At 36.7% G+C, this 21388-nt stretch overlaps 1 protein-coding gene across 7 annotated transcripts in view; it reads right to left on the minus strand.

Annotated features, from left to right (window-relative positions):
- The window catches only part of SIPA1L1 (signal induced proliferation associated 1 like 1), a 191062-nt gene that overhangs the window by 157152 nt on the left and 12522 nt on the right, over positions 1-21388 (minus strand). For 5 of the 7 annotated variants that reach the window (XM_027707499.1, XM_027707511.1, XM_027707506.1 and 2 more), the window contains one exon: positions 12461-12562. The exons of the other annotated variants lie outside the window; for them this stretch is intronic. The gene's annotated coding sequence lies outside the window, so the exon portion shown is untranslated. The remainder of the gene's footprint in view (positions 1-12460; positions 12563-21388) is intronic. 7 annotated transcript variants of the gene reach the window in all.

Below are 21388 nucleotides of genomic sequence, written 5' to 3' on the forward strand. Positions count from 1 at the left end.
AATCGAGGGATAAAGAAACCAACACAAACCCAGAGACATTTTGCTATTCTTACTTTCCAAGTGAGCATACTTGGTGTCTAAAAGCAGCTCTACCAAATAGGCAAATCACTTTTTTTCAAGTACAAACAGGAAAGGAGGAAGATGTATGTCCAATGTTACTACAACACAGTTGCACCTCCCCATCCCAGTCATATAGGGCCCCCTTCCCTTAACAATATGTACAAGCTGTCACTTTCTGTCTTCTTTACACCTCTCTTTCCACAACCAATGTGTGCCCGTTCTGAACAACCCCCCCACTCTAACATATGTTTCAGAAATATTTGCTAACTTCACTTTTACTTCCAGTTTCAGCCTAGCTCTCACTTCAAACCATCTGCAATAAGGATCAATCCAATAACTCACTATCATCAAACCTCTATCATAAGAAAAAGCTTGAGAATATTAGATGCAATAGCATTCACAAAATTGATGAGAAAGTATGGCAATCCAGAAGTGTAAACAACTACAGGACATCCTTTCCACAAGGAAGCCAAGGCACAAACAATTTAGACAATGCATTTTACAGAAAGCAACAATTAGAGAAGCCACAATACAGTCAAATCTTTTATGGAGTATAGCAAGCAAAACAAAGTAACAAACAGGAATATAAAGAAAGTAATGAATTCGAGATACAGAAAATTATGTTTTTAAAGCAATTATGATTTTGATACAATTTTTACAGTACTTTTACTTGAATACATTCCCTCAAAAATACACTCTAATCAGCACAAGATAGGAAATCTCTTTTGTGCTGATATGCTGTGTCTATCACTAGTTTAAAATTTAGAACTTTTTTTTTTTGAACTTCAATTGCAGGGGCCCTATCAGCCAATACAGTATTTTCTCGTCTTACAAATTTTTCTATATCAAAAAAAAAAACAAAACACAAACCTCTTGTAGTTCTCTGTTTTCTGGAAATAATGACCAGATATAGAAAGCGAGTTGATGCAACAAAACTGCAGAAAATTTTCAGATTGTTTTTATAAAGGAGAAAAAGGAAGGAAGGAAAAGAGCTATTCAGAATTGAGAAGCTTTTCTAAAAAGATTTCAGAACACAGAAACTCACTGGGTTTAATCTTCATATAGCTAGATTATTTTCTTGTATTAAAATGATGGGACCCCTGGTGGCCTAGTGGTTAGCATACGGCACTCTCACCGCTGCGACCCAGGTTCGATTCCCCGGTCCCCCGGGCAGATGGAGTTCGTTAGCCCTGTGAGGCCATCCATCTACGAGAAGGTCACTCTAAACAAACCTACGTCCTGAGGACCTCACTGCCATTGTCCAAGCTTGCTTGGCCCCGGCAGATGAACCTTAGGATTAAAGGGTGAGCTCAGTTCAGCGCATGCTGTGTCTCACCTAAAAAATCCATTGCGCAGGCTTGAAAGGTAAAAAGACCTTTCCCAAATCTTCGTTCGTGAAGACTGGCCATTATATATATATATATATATATAATATATTATTAAAATGATACACAAAAGCAAATTTCTATGACTTTATAAACAGTAAAATACTGACATTTCACAACTGCATTGGGACAATCCAACACTGCACTCATTGGCATATGATGCTGTGCCTCAGCCACACAACCTCAATTTTTCCTTGTGTCCACACCAGTATGTAGTAAGCAGCAAGTTGGATCACTTCACTGCTCTGTCTGAGAAGCAAAAACAATCCAAAAAGTCAAATAATGAAGGCCTGTGCAGACCCATGAGCTGATGTGATTCACTGTTTATGTGCCAATCTATTAGTACTACTGCAAGAAAGGTAAGTAGAATGCTTCAGCAGAAAGAAATTACGGAGCAGCAGTGCAATTGTAGCCCTGGTTTACCTTAGGCTTGAAATCAAAGCTACATAGGACATTCTCCAAGTTTGTGCACTGTGGGAGTTGCCTTTTGAACAAGATGCACATTTAAAGAATGTCTGGAATCAGTCAATTCTGTAACCTACCACAAAGATCAAATCTCATTTTCAATAAAGGTTTTAAACTTAATTTGGCCAAATTTTAGCTAAATTACTTTTTTGCTCGTGGTTTCAGAAAAATGCATTTCCACCAGGGAAATCAGAATCTGTATTAGACAACTATGTAGTAGGAAATGGGATATTTAATGAAAACTTTATATTCTCAGACATTTCAAATCCCACTGCATTCATGAAATAACTTTTATGTTTTGTCCTTCACCCTGTCTTTTCTGCTCACAAACTGTAATTGCCACAAAACTTCAGGTCAAAGAACACAATAACTTTAATATTATTCCCTGCTGAGGTAGCAAGCCAAACCATGAATTGCAAAGCATCTACTACCTCTAAAATTCCTTTTGAATACAGTAGCCAAAGAACTTTACAGAACTAGGTAATATTCACTTTCAAAATGTCCTGTTTACTTAGAACACTAACGAAATTCTTAATCTTGTCTTAATCTTTCTTTTAGAAAGAAATCACCCGTAAATTTCAAAATATTTCAGAAAAGGTATTAGGTGTCCAACCATGAAGAAACATCACACAACTGTTGGGTTTTATTTTTCAGCATGTCTGTACTGAAAGACTAACTTAATTTTTTTTTAAAATACCAGACTCAATATTGTTGTTTTTTCCTTCCACTTTTTCTGGTTTAATCCTGGCATGAAAAAAAATTCATCCAAAGGATGGCATTCATGCCGCCAACACACATACAGTTTTTGGCAGGCTACAAAAGAAGTCGGTACTCCTCACAGAGCAGCTCTGTGCTACACAGAGGCTGATGTCAGTAAAATATTAGCCCAAACTGAAGTCTATTATATAAAATATATGCAAGCAGAGTCCATACTATGAAAATTCATTTCTTTTGAGGAGTAGCAAAGTCTTTAAAGGCCTTATAACTAAAAATAAATAAATAAACAAATTATGGAGTTTGTCTCACTCCACATTTCATGTTTAACTGGAAAAAACCCACTAAATAATACAGAAAGAACAAAAACCACACATGGAGAGCACAACCAAAGACAGAAGATTCCAATGCAAGATATTTCTCTCTCACATGCCTTTAAGTAATTACTGCTCTTAAAGCTCTTTGTCTGTCCTTTGACACTGGAAACAGATGAGGAACTGTATCTTGAATAGAAAAATTGGTTCATACAAAGGACAAAAAGAACAGTGCTGAAGGTCTGCACATTAATTTTTTTTGACTTATAAATTCAGTAAGCAATAGAAGTTTTTCAGTTCAGCTCATCTTCTGCAGAGTAACACACTTAGTAGCAGCATACAAAAACATTAAACAAAACACAGTAAGAAATGCACCATCCCCTGATTCCTCAAAAGCTGATTCCCTGAAATCTGGTACTTTGACACAGCTGCAAGCTTAACTCATAACTCAAGCTATTAGATGGACTTTGCTGCTCAGATTTCTATGAGTAGATACTATTTTCAGGAACTAATGGACCTGTTTGATGAAACAGAGTCATTAAACAGACATGAGAGTAAATAACCTTTATAGGTACTGCATGCAGCAACTCTCTTCTGGAGCACTATGAAATATGCATATACACATATATAAAATACATGGTTATATATGCTTATAATAATATTCTTGGTAATTATAATGTTGAAGCTGGTCTTAGTGGAATCATGTTCAACACATAAACCAAGTTCTCATGTCGTTTTACAGTATTTGTCATTCCTATAATTTCTTCTAGGAACTGATAAAAAAACCCCCGCCACATCGCATTCTCTTCGTTAAATCACCTTTGCTGTTTTATCATAGAATATGCTGAGTTGGAAGTGATCCACTAGGATCATCGAGTCCAGCTCCTGATTTTTATGCACCTATAACTTCACTGAATCTGGATCAAACTATTTGGTTCCAAAAGATCATCTACCCCACTCTACACTGCAAAATAAAAAGCATTACTATGTAAAATACAGCACTGTGCTCCCCACAAAGTCAAGGCAGGTGGTTACAAACCTGGACAATAAATAAAAGCGCAAAGCACGCATTCATGGTCAATTGTATGACACATAAAACCAGTTTTCTGTTCATTATCCACGTAGAACTCTCACCAAGTCAAAACTTTCTTGTGTAAATATCTATTTGCATGTAATATTTGCATGCAATTATTCTGAGGCAACAAATGGACTTAAAAGGTTGTAACGTTTTATGAGATCATCTTTATGTTTATGGGTTATATGCTTTTTAAAAGTAGTGAAATGCAGTTTTTTCAGAAGGCAACAATAAAAGAACCTATTTAGCAAAATATAAATTCAGAAAATTAATCAGAGCAAATGTACAATTGTAAATAAAAAATCATTAAACTACTCATTCAACTATTTGCATACTCAAAAGATATGTTTGAAAATTCACTCTCAAAAATAAGAAAAAAAATTTCTGAGGCCGTTAATTACAACCATTTCAAAGTTTCCAATAAAAATTCCCCATTCTTGGAATGCAAAGTCCAAAAAATGAAACAAGTCTAAAATTGAAATTCTTGTTGCCAGCACTGATCTCTACATAATTTATTACAGACTATAACAAAAATAACAACAGAAATAACCTTTGGCAGTATAGCACTGTTCTACATTAATTGGTCATGGCAACCGAGTTTTGCTTTTAAACCCATCTGATAATGAAACCTTTCCAGAAAAGTGAGATTATAATGCTGCTTTTCTTAAGAAGTTACAAGGCCTTAATACAGTATGCAGATGAGACACTGAAATATAAAAGAGTCCTGTTCCTGATTATCAGTGGATATGAGGAATCAAGTACGCTGACCAGGCTTCAAATTCTTTGATTTTTACAAATCTGTAATTTTTTCATAAGTGAACTACTTCAAATATGTTTTAGGGGAAGAAACATTATTTTCTGTTTCATTAACTTTCCAATTTCAGAATCTTAAAATTTATCTCTAAAATTCAGTATGTAGTTTCAGAAGATAAAAATCCTTATACTAAATCTTTCAACCTCACTAGAAAACTGCAACTTGCTAAGGGAAGGCCAGAAATAGAACCAATCATTAAATACACTGTTCTGGACCAGAGATCCCAGAGATTCAACCCTAATGCTAAACTCCATATAGTGTTAACTGTCACAATAACATACCTAGTGAAGCTTGATCTCATACGCAATTGAAATGTACACAGATTACATTTATGTGTTTTCTTGAATATGTCAGAGATGCCTCAGATAACCAAAATTAATTTTAAAATATTTTTATTATTAAATCTGTTAACTAACGTCTTTCTCATTCACAAAAGCCTGTTAAAATTTCTTTACTAGCACACTAAACTCCAAATGCTAAGAAAAGTCTTCTTTAATATAGCTTAGAAATTAAAATTTTGTTTTATTATTACAGACTATTACACATAGTATCATGGCATACCAAGATAATACTGCTTCTGTTTTTAAAACTCAGCTTATTGCACAAGTATAGTGGAAATGTGATTACTCACATTAAACTAATTACAACAAAATAAATACATTTAAATTGTTCTTTTATCAGTAAAAAAACACTATACAACTATGGTTTTAATTATTTTTAATGTAGGTTAGCCATATCACACTTTCCACTTCCTCTCCCAACATTTAACAAGACATAAATAGCAGAAAGTAGTACTCTACTTATAACAGGGGAGAAGGTGGTGGGGTGTGTATACAAAAATACAGTAAATATTAATCCCTGACAGGAATATCACAAAATCCAGCACAGCATATAACTTCCTACACTTTGTATTCTCCCAGATTACCCAAAGCTGCTCCATGTCAAGAAATAACTGTCAACAAGTAATTTGGAGGGATCATTTTGCCTCCCAGTAACTTCCTGGCTGAAGCAGCAAATTCACAGATTACTTTGTCTCTTACAGTAGTTAATTTACAAATTATTTTCAGTTCCTTATAGTCAGTTTGCAGTTTATGGTCAGCCTGCATTTTACATGTCACCTCCCTATTCAAAAGTCATGATAACTATTAACATCAGCAGAGCAAGTCAGTGGCAAAGAATATCTTTTAAGAATCTTACAAGCATCAATTTCAAAATATAAGATACAAGAGAGATAGCATTTAATTACAGAAATTTACCTGTAAATGTTTTGTTTGCAGGGTTTCTTTCCACTACTTTCATTTACTTGCAGCCTATCTCATCTGTGAAAGCTAAGGCAGATTCTCGGAACTACTGCTGAACTGGAACCAAGTCCCAGGACCTAGCTGGGTATGGAATATCCAAAGTAGTAGAGGACAAGCAGTAATCAAAACATACAGCAAGTAAACTGAAGGCAATCAAGTGCACAGAAGAACAACGTTTCCAGTTAGATAGTTTCCTATCTTCTTCAGGCTTCGGACAGAACCACATTAGTCATTTTGCAGCAGTTCTACACACTAGCCCATTTTTATGGAAACTACCATTTTGTTTTCTAGCACTTGAGCTGCCAACAAAAGAAGTTTGACTGATCTTTTAAAGCAGCAAAGAACTAAAAAAAATTAAAATGTATGCTTGCTAACTATCTGCAACAATGACTTGGGATATAGGACTAGTAAAAGAAATATCATGGGATATTTCTCAAACAACAGAAGAAGCATTATTATATTACAGAGATCTCTATTCTATTTCTGAGAAATAATTATGTGGGAGAGCATATCTTCAGAAAACAACACTTATCAAGTTTACTTCAACAGGTACTATTTTTTAACAATAAAAGTATCTAGAAACAAAATATTAGATGCTTTGGTAGAAAGCAATATAGCCACGGATCAGCAAAAAAAATAAAATCATTCTTTGGGTACAACAAGAACAGGCCACAAAGGAGAATGTTCTCTTTGTGGATATTAACATGAAACTTTGAAGGATTTATTTGGTTTATCTTGTAGTCATGTGGGTTTTTTCTGCAATACAAAAGAACAGACTTATCTCAGAAGTATCACAGAGCATCATCACGTTTTTGCAATTAATTTTCAAAAGCAAAATGAAATTACACAAACATTATAATCCATGAAACACTAATTGCATTAGGATTATCATGTGATTATTCAGAATATAATTCTAGAACTAACATATATCACTTGAGACACTATCAGAAACAACTTTGTTCATGTAATACTTCACAAGTATTATATTTGGCATTTTGCAGCCCCGGAGCCGAGAGATTTACTCTCTTATAGGTTATCTACAAGTCTCAGAGAAATACTTCTAAAGGCAAACAGACTAGAATTATTCTGACCATCTCTCCCTTACTATCTGAAATGTAACACGGTGCCTTTCAGATATCCTCAATATCTAGTGCAAATGATTACTTCACATTATTATACTGGCTTTCAAATCCTGCCTGCTACATACCTCTCTACTGTTCTGACTGTCAGCTAACCACTGGAATACTGACAGGTCTAAAATACACCTGTCTATATGCAGCATACCGATTTACCCAGCCAGGGAAGGGGGCAAGGAGGGAGGTTCAGGGAAGGCAGCACCCTGGGAGACTTCCTCTCCACCTGAGTGCAGGGAAGAGGTACAAAGAGCTGGCCCAGCACTAGCACAGTACTACGTACACGGTTAAACTTAATTGATGACACACATTTTATTCATCAGTTTAAAGTGTTCAAACAAAAGACCCTGTTAAGTACAGCTGAGATCTACAGTACTTGTTTCTTTCAAAAATGTCATTAAATCAGCTTCTTATTACGCAGCAACAATGAGGAACTGTTTACAAATCAAAAACGCACCTTCCTAAGGGGAGCAAACAAGTCAGGGTGTGGTTGCCTTGCAATTGGCAGGGAACGTGTGTCTTTCAAATATTTCCAGTTCTACCGTGCAGCAGCTTGGGTTTAAGGCAGCATAGTGAAACAGGTTAAAACGCATTCAGAGTTATCTCATGCTATTGCCACAACTACAAGGTGTGCCTTTTGGCTCTGCTAGAGATACTCTTTACTATTCATCTTACTTCGCTTGCCTGTTCAAAGAAAAACATCATCATTTCTTTACAATAAGTTATATAGTAAAGCACCCTGATTTCCATAAAGAGAAGTCCAACCATTTAGGGTTTGTTAAAGGAGACAACAAGAACACAAAAACTATTTGATGTAATATATCCGAAAAGTTCAGGAACATACATGGAAGTTTAGGAGAACAGCAAGATCTCTCATCGAAGGGTCTTACAGAAATGAAATTCTTACAGGATGAGAGCAACAAATTATCTGGAAATTACAACCGATCCACAAACATGAAGTGGGAGATAGGCAGAGGCAATAAGCTTTTTCAAATGGTGACACAGGAATGAGAAAAGAAGGGAAGAGGATGACGCACTGATAACATTCCTCAAGGATCTACACTTTGATCTATGCTTATAAATATAGAGTAAACTGACAGCTGAAGAAACTTTGTAAACTTTGCCAAGCTAAAAAGTTTGAGATTTAGTGAGAATAATCTTGTCTGATTATTCTGATTAGCTACAGAAGGCTTGCACAGCAACAGGCTGATTGTGAAATAAATTGTTAGATTAAATCTATTGCCACTAAATGCCATAGGAAGGGTAAAGTAATCTCAAGTGAATCCATGTATTAGCAAGTTTCAAATTTTAGAAGGGAAAGCAGAATAGAAATCATCGCCACAAGTTTTTTCTTGGCTACTGTTTGTCACTTGCATTGTTCAAAAAGATAGAGGGACTGGAGAAAAAGTTAAGAGATACAGCACGGCTTCTACACAAACAAAAATTATGGATAATTATGGCCTTGGAGGGATTAAAAAATGCTAAAATCATGAACACAAGCAGGAGATAGTTATCCATTACATACAAGGATTAGTGAAATAGTTATCCATTACATACAAGGATTAGTGAAATCTCAGTAAGATAACCAAAGTTTAACAAGGAATTTAAAAGCAAGTTTCTTCCCTGTAATATATAACTTTTACCCCAGGACAACATCGAGGTCAGAATTCCAGTTTGATTCAAGAAGTGAATCTATTGAAGATCAGGCACTTTTTAACAGAGCATCCTAAATCTGTTATCTCCAATGCTGGCAAGTCCTTAAGCTAGTAGAACACTATAAATAACGGCTTGTAGTACCTTGTATATGACTTGTAATAACTTCTTTAACATTTTCCTCTCATATTAAAAACAAATAAGGGAGGGGGCACGTTAGCAGTGCTTAGATTTAGCAGGCTTAGATTTAACAGTCCTCAGAACTGATACATGTAAAACAGTATTGTTTAATATGTATCTAAGTCACTCCCAAATGAACAAAAGAATTGTTGTTCTCTCATTTTTCAGTACATATTATATGCATTTACTGAATGGTACCAAACTTTCTCCTGAATGCTACCAGAACTTTCTTCCATCAAACCAAAGTTTTCTAGACACCATTTGGAGCAGGGCAGAGGGTGGAATGTCACAAGGGTCACAAGTGAGTCACCTGAAACTACAGACTAGCAAAGTTGAACAACTTCCTTCGTTAAGGAGTCCCTATAAAATTTGAAACAAATCCCACACATTCCTGTATCATGAGAAGATTTATATTGGGTTGAAATATGCACATAATGAAAAAAAAAAAGATTCTTTTTCAAACACCAAATTTTCAACTGCTCAAGGCTTGTATTCAATCCATAAAAACATCTCTTATTTGTAAAGTACATAATTGAAGATTATGCAACTGTATTATGGCAGTCCCAAAATACTATGTGCTGAAAGCACCAAAGCGTTTACAGACAATACTTGCCAAACAGTCATTCCATCAAAACCACGACTCAACCACTACTTGAACTAAACTTGTTTGAACCAGATTGAAATATAGATGTAAAGTATGTTCATACTGAATTGCAAAACAAATGCCAGGAAAATAAAAATAACACACCTTTTGGAATGAATTTACAGAAGCAATCTGCCATGCACAGAGCTGGCAGTAATACCCTCTAATATAGATTTGAAAGAGGAAACAAAAACACAGTAAGTTTCATAACAGGAACTCACAGAAAATTCATAAATACATAAATACCTCACTGACATTGTTTAGTTGGGAACTGCACTGAGAAACAAAATGAGTGACCCACTCCAAACAAGAGGGAAAAACAAAAAGAAAGAGAACCAAGGGATCCGTCACCCATAGATTTCAAGTACAGCTTAAAACATAACTAGATTATTCTCATCCAACAGCTGCGCATTGTGTAAAGAAAGACACTTTGTCTCATCCCAGTTTCTAGTGTCCAAAACAACCCACAAAAATCTCAATTAATATCCCCATTGCAGAAGAATATAAACCCAAGAGTTACAGAAGAATTGTTGTTACTGCGAATTTTCTCAGAATGAGACAGCAGCTGCACTATACCCAAAAGGTGCATTTGTTACAACCTGTGTTCTTTTGGGTTTACAGATAAAAGTTATACCAACTCTTTAAAAACATATTTACTAGCTTTACTAGCCTTCAGAGAAGGCAACATATAAACACCCAGAAATACCTAAAGTTACCACTCTACTTTTAGGATGTAATCTGATGAGCAAATCTTTCAGTGCAGCTTCCTGCCTCTCCACTGCCTTCTCAGTTGTGCAAGTATGTATGTACAAGGTGGATGAAGACTGAGACAGCAAAATGACTCAATGACTTGTGCAGCAGTGACGTATCTGGGAGGGGGGCCCAGACGCAAAATCTAGCAGTAGAAAATGCCAGTCATTATGCAGTTTCAGGCGTAGATCTGACACCTAAGGCACCCTAGTTCATCATTTAAGTATATTATGTTGAATTACAAGTCCCTTTCCTAGGCTGTCAAACCATCTTGAGAGACATCTCTCAGTATCAGAACTGCAAAGGAGAGTGAGTGAAATCCTGGCTCCCAAAACCTGCACTTAAGCACATTTCAGTCTTAGGTGCTTGTATAAGCTTACAGCTTGCAAATTTAAAAAAAAAAACCCAACCAAACAAACAAAAAACCCACACAAAAACAAACAAACAAACAGAAACGAAACAAAAGCCCTCTCCACACTATATTCTGTCTTAACAACACATTGCTCCTTTGGGCACATACAAATGGCTCACTAAAATTCAGAAAATGAGGGCCATTTGGCATACAACAGATTAACAAGCGATATCTCTACAGTTTAGTTTAGGCAGGAATTACATAGGAAATTTTGAAAATTCTACCAAAACCAGTCCAAACTGCAAATCAAGACAAAGCATAAGCTATTTTAGGGAAAAACAGCTGAACTCATTACACTGAAGAGCATTCCTAAGTACTCCTCAAATGAAGGCACTAAGGAAAAAAGTAGTTAACATTTTCAATAATCTCTAAGGAGCAAACAGTACCTAAACAATTGTAAGCTTATCTGTACCACCACAGTATGTTTAAACTACCTTTACTCTTCCTTCAGCTGTCCTTGCTTTAGGAAACATGAAGAAAAAAAAAATGTACCTACACATGGGCAAAGAACTTTCCCTTACTCTATCATGTTATTTAAAAAGAAAAACTGAACCAAATCCATGTTACCATTGCATTGCAGAAATTCCATTTTCTTTGGTAGAAATAAAAGAGTTTCAAATGTAAAACCGCTGTACTAACTCAATTTTGCCACAGGATGATTCTTCCTGTCCATCAAAACCCTTCTGAATTCCTACAACCCATTTTTTTAAAACGTCATTCTACTTCCGAGTCCATTAACAATAAGAACAAGAAGTCAGAAACTGTTACAATGAAGTCTTTAGCTATGCAGATAAAGGAGTCAAGAGAAATTAAACACAGAAAAATCCAGATACCGTTTAACAATACACTGTGGAATAGACCTTCAAAAGAAACAGAAGGTTTCATTCTCAGCCCACTTCTGTTCAATCCTCTTCATAACGTGAGCTTTCTACCGCATGCCAAAAAATCATCAGGCAAAACTTTAGTATCTGACAAGAAAAAATGCTTTCCAAATTCAAATTAAATGCATTTTAGGCTATTTCAGAATCGCTCAGAATCACATTCTGAGTTGGAAAGGACCCAGAAGGATCAACAAGTCCAATCCATACAGGGATCAAACCCACGACCTTGGTGTTATTAGCACCATGCTCTAACCAACTTCAAACCCAAAGCAACCCCCAGAAGTTATTCCTGAGTAATAGTCATGACCTTGATATACCAAACCTTATTTATAAGAAAATGCTCTGCTTCCTCCAAGCTTCATAACCAACATGGCACTTCAGTTTTTTTCTCACATTTCAAAATAAACAGACACCAAAAAATTAACCTCCTCAATAAACTTAGTGTTCTGCCATCATGTATCTATACTGTGGAAAGCACTTCATGTCTGCCACTAACATTTTCTAAGGGTTGCTATTTAGAATGATGATATTTTGCCTTATGCTGAAACTGAATTTGACTGCTGTCCTTATCCTTCATAACTTCCTTTGTTCTTTCCACTTATGTGGCAGGAAGTGGTATGTTCTGTATTACAGTAGTCAGATACCCACAAAAGTAAGGTTCACGCAAGTTGAATTCTTACCCTGCTCATCAATTCCTTTAGATAGTTGTGGGTTCACAAAAATCTTCAGATTTTCGTTCCTGTCAGGTTGACATCTGGTCAAGTCCAAAGAATAGTTTTCATCTAAAATATAGCAGAAGTTGGAGATTTGATTGAATGTGAACAGCATCATGACAGAGATAACAAAAAAAAAAATCCCTTTTTCCTCCAAAAGTATTCTAAACCTGTTTTCCTCCTTTGTAAAATCCTTTTCAAGCAAAGTTTTAGTCACAGTTGCAACCGTATAAGCAATTCACAGAGTGAACTGACAAACTGAGTAAGACTACGTGGAAAGTTCAATTATGGATGCACCATATGCCTCAATAATCCTTTAGGTATACAAAAGGAATCAATTTGTGCAATTTGTTCAAAATGCAAAAAGCCCTTTTGGCAAGATCATCCTTCAGCTGAACCATCAGTTTGAACACTTGCCTGCTGAAAACATCACCGGTTCACTTCACACAGTAATAAGAGTAACTTAAACTAGCACAGAAATAACATGGCTCTGAACCACTTGGTTCTGCTAAAGGAACAGATACATTAGGATGGCAAGGGAATTTGCCAGATCCGTATGTTTATTAGCCAAAATAACCAGTGGGTTTTTGTTTGGTGGTGATTTTTATTTCCTAATTGACCTTTCTCTGATACTTAAGGTGACCCTTACCTAAGGCTCTCAGCAGTGTACAGCAGTAGCCTTAGATGTACAGACCTACTTCAAGTTTTGTAACTTAATCTACCTCTTACTTTATACACGGCCAGAACTGCAAATCAGTAAATTCTAAAACTGAAATGTTTATCTCTCAGCAAATGTATACAGTCAAGAAGCCTCTTACATACAACCTCACGAAAAGTCATTGTTATCACAACAAACTAAAAAATTGAAAACATTAGTAACATTTGTTATTAGCCTCAATTTAAAAATACGGAAATCTGATTATACCTGGAACACATGTTCTAGTATCAGCTTTTACCTCTTTTTGCAGGCTGGAGTTAAGGGTCACATTTCAGGAGACACAGTAAAAAGCAGTATGCCAAATCAGTAGCACTTTTTCTTACTAAAGGCTCTCAACCAAAATACAACCTGGTAGAGGTTCAACAGCAGCACTCATGTGAGGATTTTCTCTCCTCTTCCAGTGGTCATTAGCCAAGTGTTCAGCTAATTACTGTTTGATCTACTGCTTAGCGTGGATGAAACTGTGCGAAGTGGAGTTTAGCTTTTAAGAACAGTCTCCAATTTTATCTACTAAAACACATGAAAACAAAGCCTAATCAAGCTAGCATTCTGTAGCATTTGTTCTCCCACCAGTGAAAAGGGAAGGAAAGACTTCTCAAAAAGATGAAACTCATTAATTGAAGCAACTCTTACATAGCTTTTCAAACACATCAGCGGGGGGGGGAATCTGCCATGCTGACTACCTGCCCACTGAGCACTAAGTTGCCTCTGCAGATAAGTACTAGTGCCCCACCAGTGCCTCCTGCTCCTCAGTGCTACACAAATTCTTCTATTTGCTCAAGAAAATTTTGATCAGTCTGATGAAGTCACAAGCAACTAAGAATACAAATTTATTAGCAAGCGTAAGAAATTTTAAACACAGGCATCCCTTATAGTTTCAGGCATGATGTGGAGGGAAGGCATTCAGTTCAACCCAGGCCAGGTTTTACGTTTTGCGAAAGGCATATCACCACCTGGGAGTCTCTCTTCTCCAGGCGCTCCCTGACAGAGCATTGCACGTGCTATCAGAGCGAGAAACACTGAACCTTCTACAAGCACATGGGCATGAGAAGAGCAGCACTACCACTCTGTATAATTGCCAAGACAGGAAAGGCATTTTACCAGGCATTTCTCTTTTCTTTCTATCAGCTTTTTGGGAGAGAGTGGTGTTTTGTGAGGCTTTTTTTAAAGGCATGGAAATCAAAAACTAAAATACATTTACATGTGCTAGATTATTTCTTTGAATTCATCAGTTGGGAAGACAAGGACTAAAGTGAAACAGGACTGCATTTGCCTTGGCTGCAGCTGATTCAGAGCAGGTCTAGTTTCCATAATTAAACCTGCATTTGGCATATACTGAAAGCCAAGTACAGACAGCAAGGTCTTCGTATTCAACTTTCTTAGCAAAAGCAAAAATGAGCCAACTCAACTCATATTCCAATCAAGACATATCCTAAATGTTTATCTGGTGTAGGCAACTGTTCTAGAAGAAAACGATGACAGAAAGCAGTTTCAAAGTAATTCTCACACATAGGCAAACCTCCCTCTCCAACTAAAGATTGGCTTAGTTAAATATTTCCAGCCATTTTAAAACTGTACTACTTAAAAGATAGTTTTTAATAGAAAAGATGCTTAATAATGCACTTAATGGCAAAGAAAGAAAAATTAATTCAAGTTTATTATACTGCAATTTTCCTCAGCTTATCCATCCTACAAGCAATTCCACATACAGAACAGTTCACACTAAGGAAACTCAAGTCTAAAGTAACGACAGATTTATCTCCTTTCCTCTTATTTTCATTCCCAATTCTTCAGCATTTGTATTTCAAGATTGCATTTCCAGGACACCAGACAGACCTTCACCCAGAAACAATAACGTCTCTACAGCTTCCCATAAATAAGTCACCCCCACTTTATTTAACTGAAGGCACAGACTCCCCACCCTGAAATGCAGCCTTGCATTCTCCCGAAATGTTCATGAATTATATATATAAACCAAAACGTGAGCTGCTACAAGTTTAGTGAGGTTTAGTTGACCTACATCTACTACAAATATTATTTCAACAGTAAGGCTGAAAAAGTTTATAACCATGAACACTGTGGATGTTTTAAAAGTTGGTTTACAAAGAACAAATCATAGTTTAGAAAGCCCACACTTGTGACTACAGAAAGCAAGTTGCAGATGCACCATGAAGTAAGTTCATCCTGTACAAGTGAAAAAAAAAATTAAACCTTCCTCACAGAAATAAAATTCTAAGAGGTAGAGAACTCAAGTTAGTTGAATCTCCCTCCATGTGACAACCCACATAATTTCACGGCAGATTAAATGAATCATTTAAATAATCCAAGAAGCCATTCAAATAGGCACTGTTTACATTTTTATCTCATCTGTGTCCACTCATCAAATTAACAGAAAAAAGTAACATTGGCAAGATAGCAAGAGTGGCTCAATTAAACATAATTATGCCTGATAAATCTTTTCCCATGAGGTGTAAGGCAAGACAGCTGTGACAAGCATAGGCTGCAAGCTGATTTGTCCTTACATCCTGAAACACCACATAGTATCTTATAAACGAAGCAAGTGATTCAACCTGCCAACAGCCCATGGCACAAGAGCTGCAGTTGCCAAAAAATAATGCTGCACAGGTGCCGGCAAGTTTTAGCTAAAGCTAGTCTTCGGCAAAAGTCAAAGTCATATGACTGAAAATGTTACCATAGGAGAGGTCTGACCCTAAGCCAAGGGTCCAATTTCTGGATGACCCGGACTCCTCACCAAGACAGCTGTATGGCAGCTCACTTCTGCTCTGGCAGCACTGTGCAACCCGTTAGACAGCACAAGCAATATGGTAAAAGATATGAGTATCAAGGGCAAAGTGTCTCTTTTCAGTGGTTCATGTGAAAGACTGATTTGCATAGGACAAAAATATCTTTACTGTCTCTTCTCTGTTCTCTGCCACTGCTTCATTTCCCTACTCACTGTTTCTTAGAATGCCCACTCTCATATTTCTCTTATAAGCATTTATTCTGGCATGACTTTTACTGACTTTGACTATGACATATTAGAATATGGTGCAAAGTCCATCCCTGCATGTAGATCAAACAAACATTAATTTATAAATTGAAAGCTAACACCAAGAATAAAGCAGGCAGAAAACTACTTTTCCACTCAAAGTCAGAAATCCACAAGTTTGCTTGATGGCTGGCTTGAAGAAATGCAGCATAAACCAATATAACATGCCACACAAGGCAAAATACATCAGCAGGATAACTGAAACGGTATGTGACTACTACCAGTTCAATTTAGATGGAAAAAAACTTCAAAGAGCATGGAAATATATTGATTAAATCTGCAGCTGTGTGAAATAAGTTTGGCTATGAATTAGAAAGTCTATTTCAAGCTAAATGATGTAAATAACCCTTTCTGGAAACAGTGATATAGTAAAAAATTATTCAATCAAAGGTTCCTCATGAATCTAGGAACAAAAATAGACATTTCTGAAAATGCAAAATCTCAAGCTCTAGGTAAGATTAAGTTAAAAATACCTGCCTTGTAGTGTTTGTTGGTGCTCGGTCTAAACCCAGTAAATGATATTGACTTTTCCTCACCACTAGTGAGATCTCAGCTAAATGAGCATGCCCAGTTTTAGACTGCTCAGTACAAGAAAGATGGACTAAGGAAAGTTCATCAGAGAGAGCATCAAGCAGTTCGGGGGCTGAAGTGCATGAGGAACAAGGACAGGCTGAGACACCTGACTTTGTTATTCTGGAGAAGACTTGGGGGATCATCCTGCTTTCTCATCTACCTAAAGGGAGATAATAGCAAAGACTAAACTAAACTCACTATCACTGTACACTAAAATTGACACTGTTCAAGCTTTCAGGGGGGCAGGCTGCAGCAGATGTCTTCCAGAGGTCCCTTTCAGCCTAAATAAATCTACAACTCTGATACTACCCATGGAAGCTTTCATCCCAATTTTATGCTAATTTCTGATTATTCAAGTTATTGAATTACTACAGCACAACGGGGAGAGATATGTACAAAAAAATAGCTTCATGGGGAATGAGTGAGGTTTTCAAAACCACCTGCACAGCATCATATTTGATACAAAACAACCATCACCTAAAAATAAGCAGTAAATTTTGCTGTAATTCCAAGCTGTGCTTTCAGCAATGGTCACAAGTGTGGCAAATAAATGAATGAACAGCAAGGCACAAAAAAATAGCAGTTTCCATGCGGTATAGTTCAGACTATGGTATCAAGCTTTTCTGGAGGTACAAAAGTGAAGCAGTAAACTGTCTTCTATGCATTTTTCCTCATTTTCATACAAAAAAGATGCTGCACTCCCAGAAAACAAAAAAACAGACCTCTAGCAGACTCACAGGAACACTTAAAAACTAACTCTTTCACATCTAAAGCATGTGTCAACCTTCTACGGAAAGACAAGACATTTTTGTGCATACCTGCAGAAGGACTATGTCACCTGCTTCTACAGGCCAGCAAAACCTGAATTATATGGATAACGTTCTTTAAAAGCTTTTCAGAAAGCCTGACACATGAGGTAAGAGTTGTATCTGACTAGTGGATCAAAAACTGAATTTGTCATGCTGTTCCTCATGTAACAGAGAGACACAATGAGTAGCTCTAGCTTGCAGTTTCTATGTAGCTCACAAACAGAAAGAGCTCAGAAATCAAACAGTGAAACAAATTCTGAATAGTACCCAGGAGAATCTTTTCCCTTGACTCCTGACAGGTTGATCAGAAATATCCTGTTAACATAAAAAAAAAATTACTTTAAGGGCCACACAGGAACTTTGGAGTTTCCATCCTCAGAGATGTCCAAAATTTAACTGGACAGTGTCCCCAGCAACAGCTCCAGCTGACCCTGCTTTGAGCAGTAGGGTTGGACTAGAGGAGCTCCAGAGATCCCTGCCAACTAACACAGAGCATCTGCAGTCAGTGAGAGTTAGCCTCCATAAAAACACATTCATCTCCAAAATCTGAGCTATACTTACACCATATTTTACTTATTTTGTTTGATGCCTCTAGACATGATCAAACAATAAACATATGTTACTGAAATCCAATAATCAGGCCAAGGAAAGACTCAGTTGTAGAAGACAAACAGAAGACACTTCTGTTTCGTGGCACATGAAACGTTAAGAGAAAGAGGAATACCTCTTCCTCTGTCTGAACATTGTGGATAAATGCCACTCTTGAGGGAAAAAAAAATAAAAGCATTTAAATGGAACCTCTATTAAAATAATTAGAAATTTTTAAAACCTTCCATAGTTCAAAATAAAAATAAATCATCTGAAGCCATGTCCTTAACAAATATTTTGTCAAAAGTTTCCCAGCATTATTACAGTTGAATCTCTCTACCCTGTGCTTTTGGACACCATAGACTCACACATGTTCTGTAGTGTCCATGACACTACTTACAAACCTTATTTAAAAAAATACACTTAGTCACAAGCCTAGAAGAGTATGTTTTCCCCTTTTCCAAAGAAAGGTCAAAAGACTTTAAAAGACCCCAATTCATATCTTGAAACATATATAGCTCATAATGGAATCAGGTCAAATACGGAGAACTTAGAACATGTAAATGTCTTCAGAAGGAGATTCAATTTCCAAGCAATATCTAATAAGACAGAACCAAACAGAACATTTATGATCTCATTAAAGTCTTTTCCTCTAATGGCCCCCCCCTTTTTTTTTTACATTCTCCAGATAAAAAAGATTTGTGGTTTCATATCTATCAAAAAGATTAAAGAGAATTCAAGAAAGAATCTGCTTCAGGAAGACTGCACTATTTTTTCCCCTTTTACAAAATTAGAAATAGGCTTTGGGTTTGGCATAACACTAAGAATGGATGATGAACAAAAAGATAAATGTAATGAAGATCAGAGTTTACCGCTCCTAGAGCACACTTTCATAACTTTGGACAACCATGGTTCTACTATGCATGCAAAAATCAACCCTTCTTTAACCACTCAAACACTGAATAAAAAAGAGTTATTTGTTAGGTACAAATACAGTTGATAAGTAAACTTTCTCAAACATTTGTAGAGATAAAATTGTCAGTAAGTTACAAGACACAAAATGCTGGTTTCACAAGGATTAACAGCAAATCTCTGCACTATCACTGATCATGACAAATTTGATTCAAATGAGACTCAGGCACATGTATAAATTTTATCAAGTGTGGCGGAATATGATACCAAATTGCTATCAGTGGTAGGATAGCGCATAATGTCTAATCCACTATGAAATTATAGTGGTCTAAATAATTAATTCTTAACACAAATAAGTCATGCTGCTACCTGTTAAATATTTTTGTTTTGATTTAATTACGACCAACAGAATAATTTATGATACTGATAATTTACATATGGTCACTGTAGTTTTGACCCAGTATTGGGAGTCCTAAAGGCCTTCATGCAGCATCACTGAACCAGTGCTCTAACTTTGCGGCCTTTAGGTAAGTTTGAATATATATTATTACACACACTTCACCCAATGTATATGGCTTCATGTGCTACTACTCTCTCCTCTTTTTACCAAGAGGAAAGTTAAAAGTGTTGTGTGTTGCGGCAGCTATACAATCAAGCACTCCAGTGGTGATTGACGCTGAATGGCTGAAAAAGGTTCAGGCTTTGACAGATCACTGTCACCTAAACTGCAAAACTGTGTTATGGCAGCCCAAATAAAAAGCTGTGATCCTAGAAGATTCATGAATCAATATTATCTAGAAACCAGTATCCTCCTCAACTCTTGAAGGAAAAAGGAATCAAAGATCTCCACTCTAAGGAGCAATGGGAAGGAAGGCAAGAGCCCGGCGAGCCCAGATTGCACATCATATGGCAGTTGCTGAGGGAGAGAGGAAGAAAGAGGAGTGTGGCCCAGTTACTGCTTCACATGGTGCCACTGTCACAGACAACCAAAGTCAATACCAGTTTATTCAAAGACCTTCCCTTCTCAGATGGATAGAAACATTTAGTTTTGCCTCTTTAAGAAGAGAAAGATCTCACATTGATTATAATGTTGTAGGTTGCAATCTCGAGTTTAAAAATATATCATTACAAATTCTGCTTTACCTACAAACTTACTAACCAACAATCAAAAAGCATTACAAGTGCAGAAGATTCAACCTTTTCTAGAAGTCAGGATGTTCTTTAGATAGCGCCTCCTATCACTTGTCCAGTAAGACCCGAACAATAAGCCAGAAAAGAAAAAAATCTGAAGGAAAAAATGCTTAAGTTTTAACAGGTCAGACAAGCAAAAGCAAGAACAGAACCATCTTTCACACTCATCCCAACAACTCTTTTCAACCAAGCCTCATAACACACTTGCTAGAAAGCACAGGCAGCAAGAAGGAAGGCAAGAGTGTCTGGACACAGTGAACTGGGAGGGCAGCAAAATGGCAGGATCCCATTTGTTTGTGCTCCTCTGCTGGACTCCAGGTATTCGCATAAGTTTGTCGGGTGAGCCTTGAAACATTGAAACACCTCAGTAGCACACTGAAAAGATTCTTCTTGAGAAAAGGTAGTATGAGAAAGCTTCTGGTAACCAGTATTCCATTTTTCAACAGTAACACTGGGGGAGTGGTATTTCAAAATACTCTGGAGGGAAGAAGACATTTCCCTGATCCAAAGTGATTTCTTCTACTAAAAAAAACCCACAAAAACTGCTCACACAGTGGTAGTGTTAACTATGGGGGGGGTAGAGGGGGGGTGTCAGGGAAGACAAATCTCACAGGACATTTTAACGACAGAAACCATTAAGCAACCTAAATACAGGTACCACTACAGGCTCCCATTACATTTTGTCTTCTGCACTTTTCTGGAAGATTTGGCAGAAACATGTACAGAATAAGCAGATGAACTAAGAAAGCCTTGGTACCTTCAAATCTCTCTCTCATATTTGACTAGATTTGGTATATAAGAATGCACACACTCCAGCTGAAGTTCCTCCCATGCAATTGCATCCATCACACAGCTCCTCTGGTATCCAATAACAATGTGTGCTGCAGTTCTTGCCAGTGCTGGAACTCAAGTTTATCCACTCACTGGTCTGCTATTACAAGGCCTGTTGGACACCCCTACATGTCCATAAGGAGCTAAAACAAAAACAAAAAAAAAAATCAAAATATTTAGCAAGTTGGGGAGAAGAAAGAAGTTTTCAGGAGAAAGACAAACTG

Source organism: Neopelma chrysocephalum, unplaced genomic scaffold (genome assembly GCF_003984885.1).
Source record: "Neopelma chrysocephalum unplaced genomic scaffold, ASM398488v2 Primary Assembly neopelma1_24, whole genome shotgun sequence".
Lineage (NCBI taxonomy): Eukaryota > Metazoa > Chordata > Aves > Passeriformes > Pipridae > Neopelma > Neopelma chrysocephalum.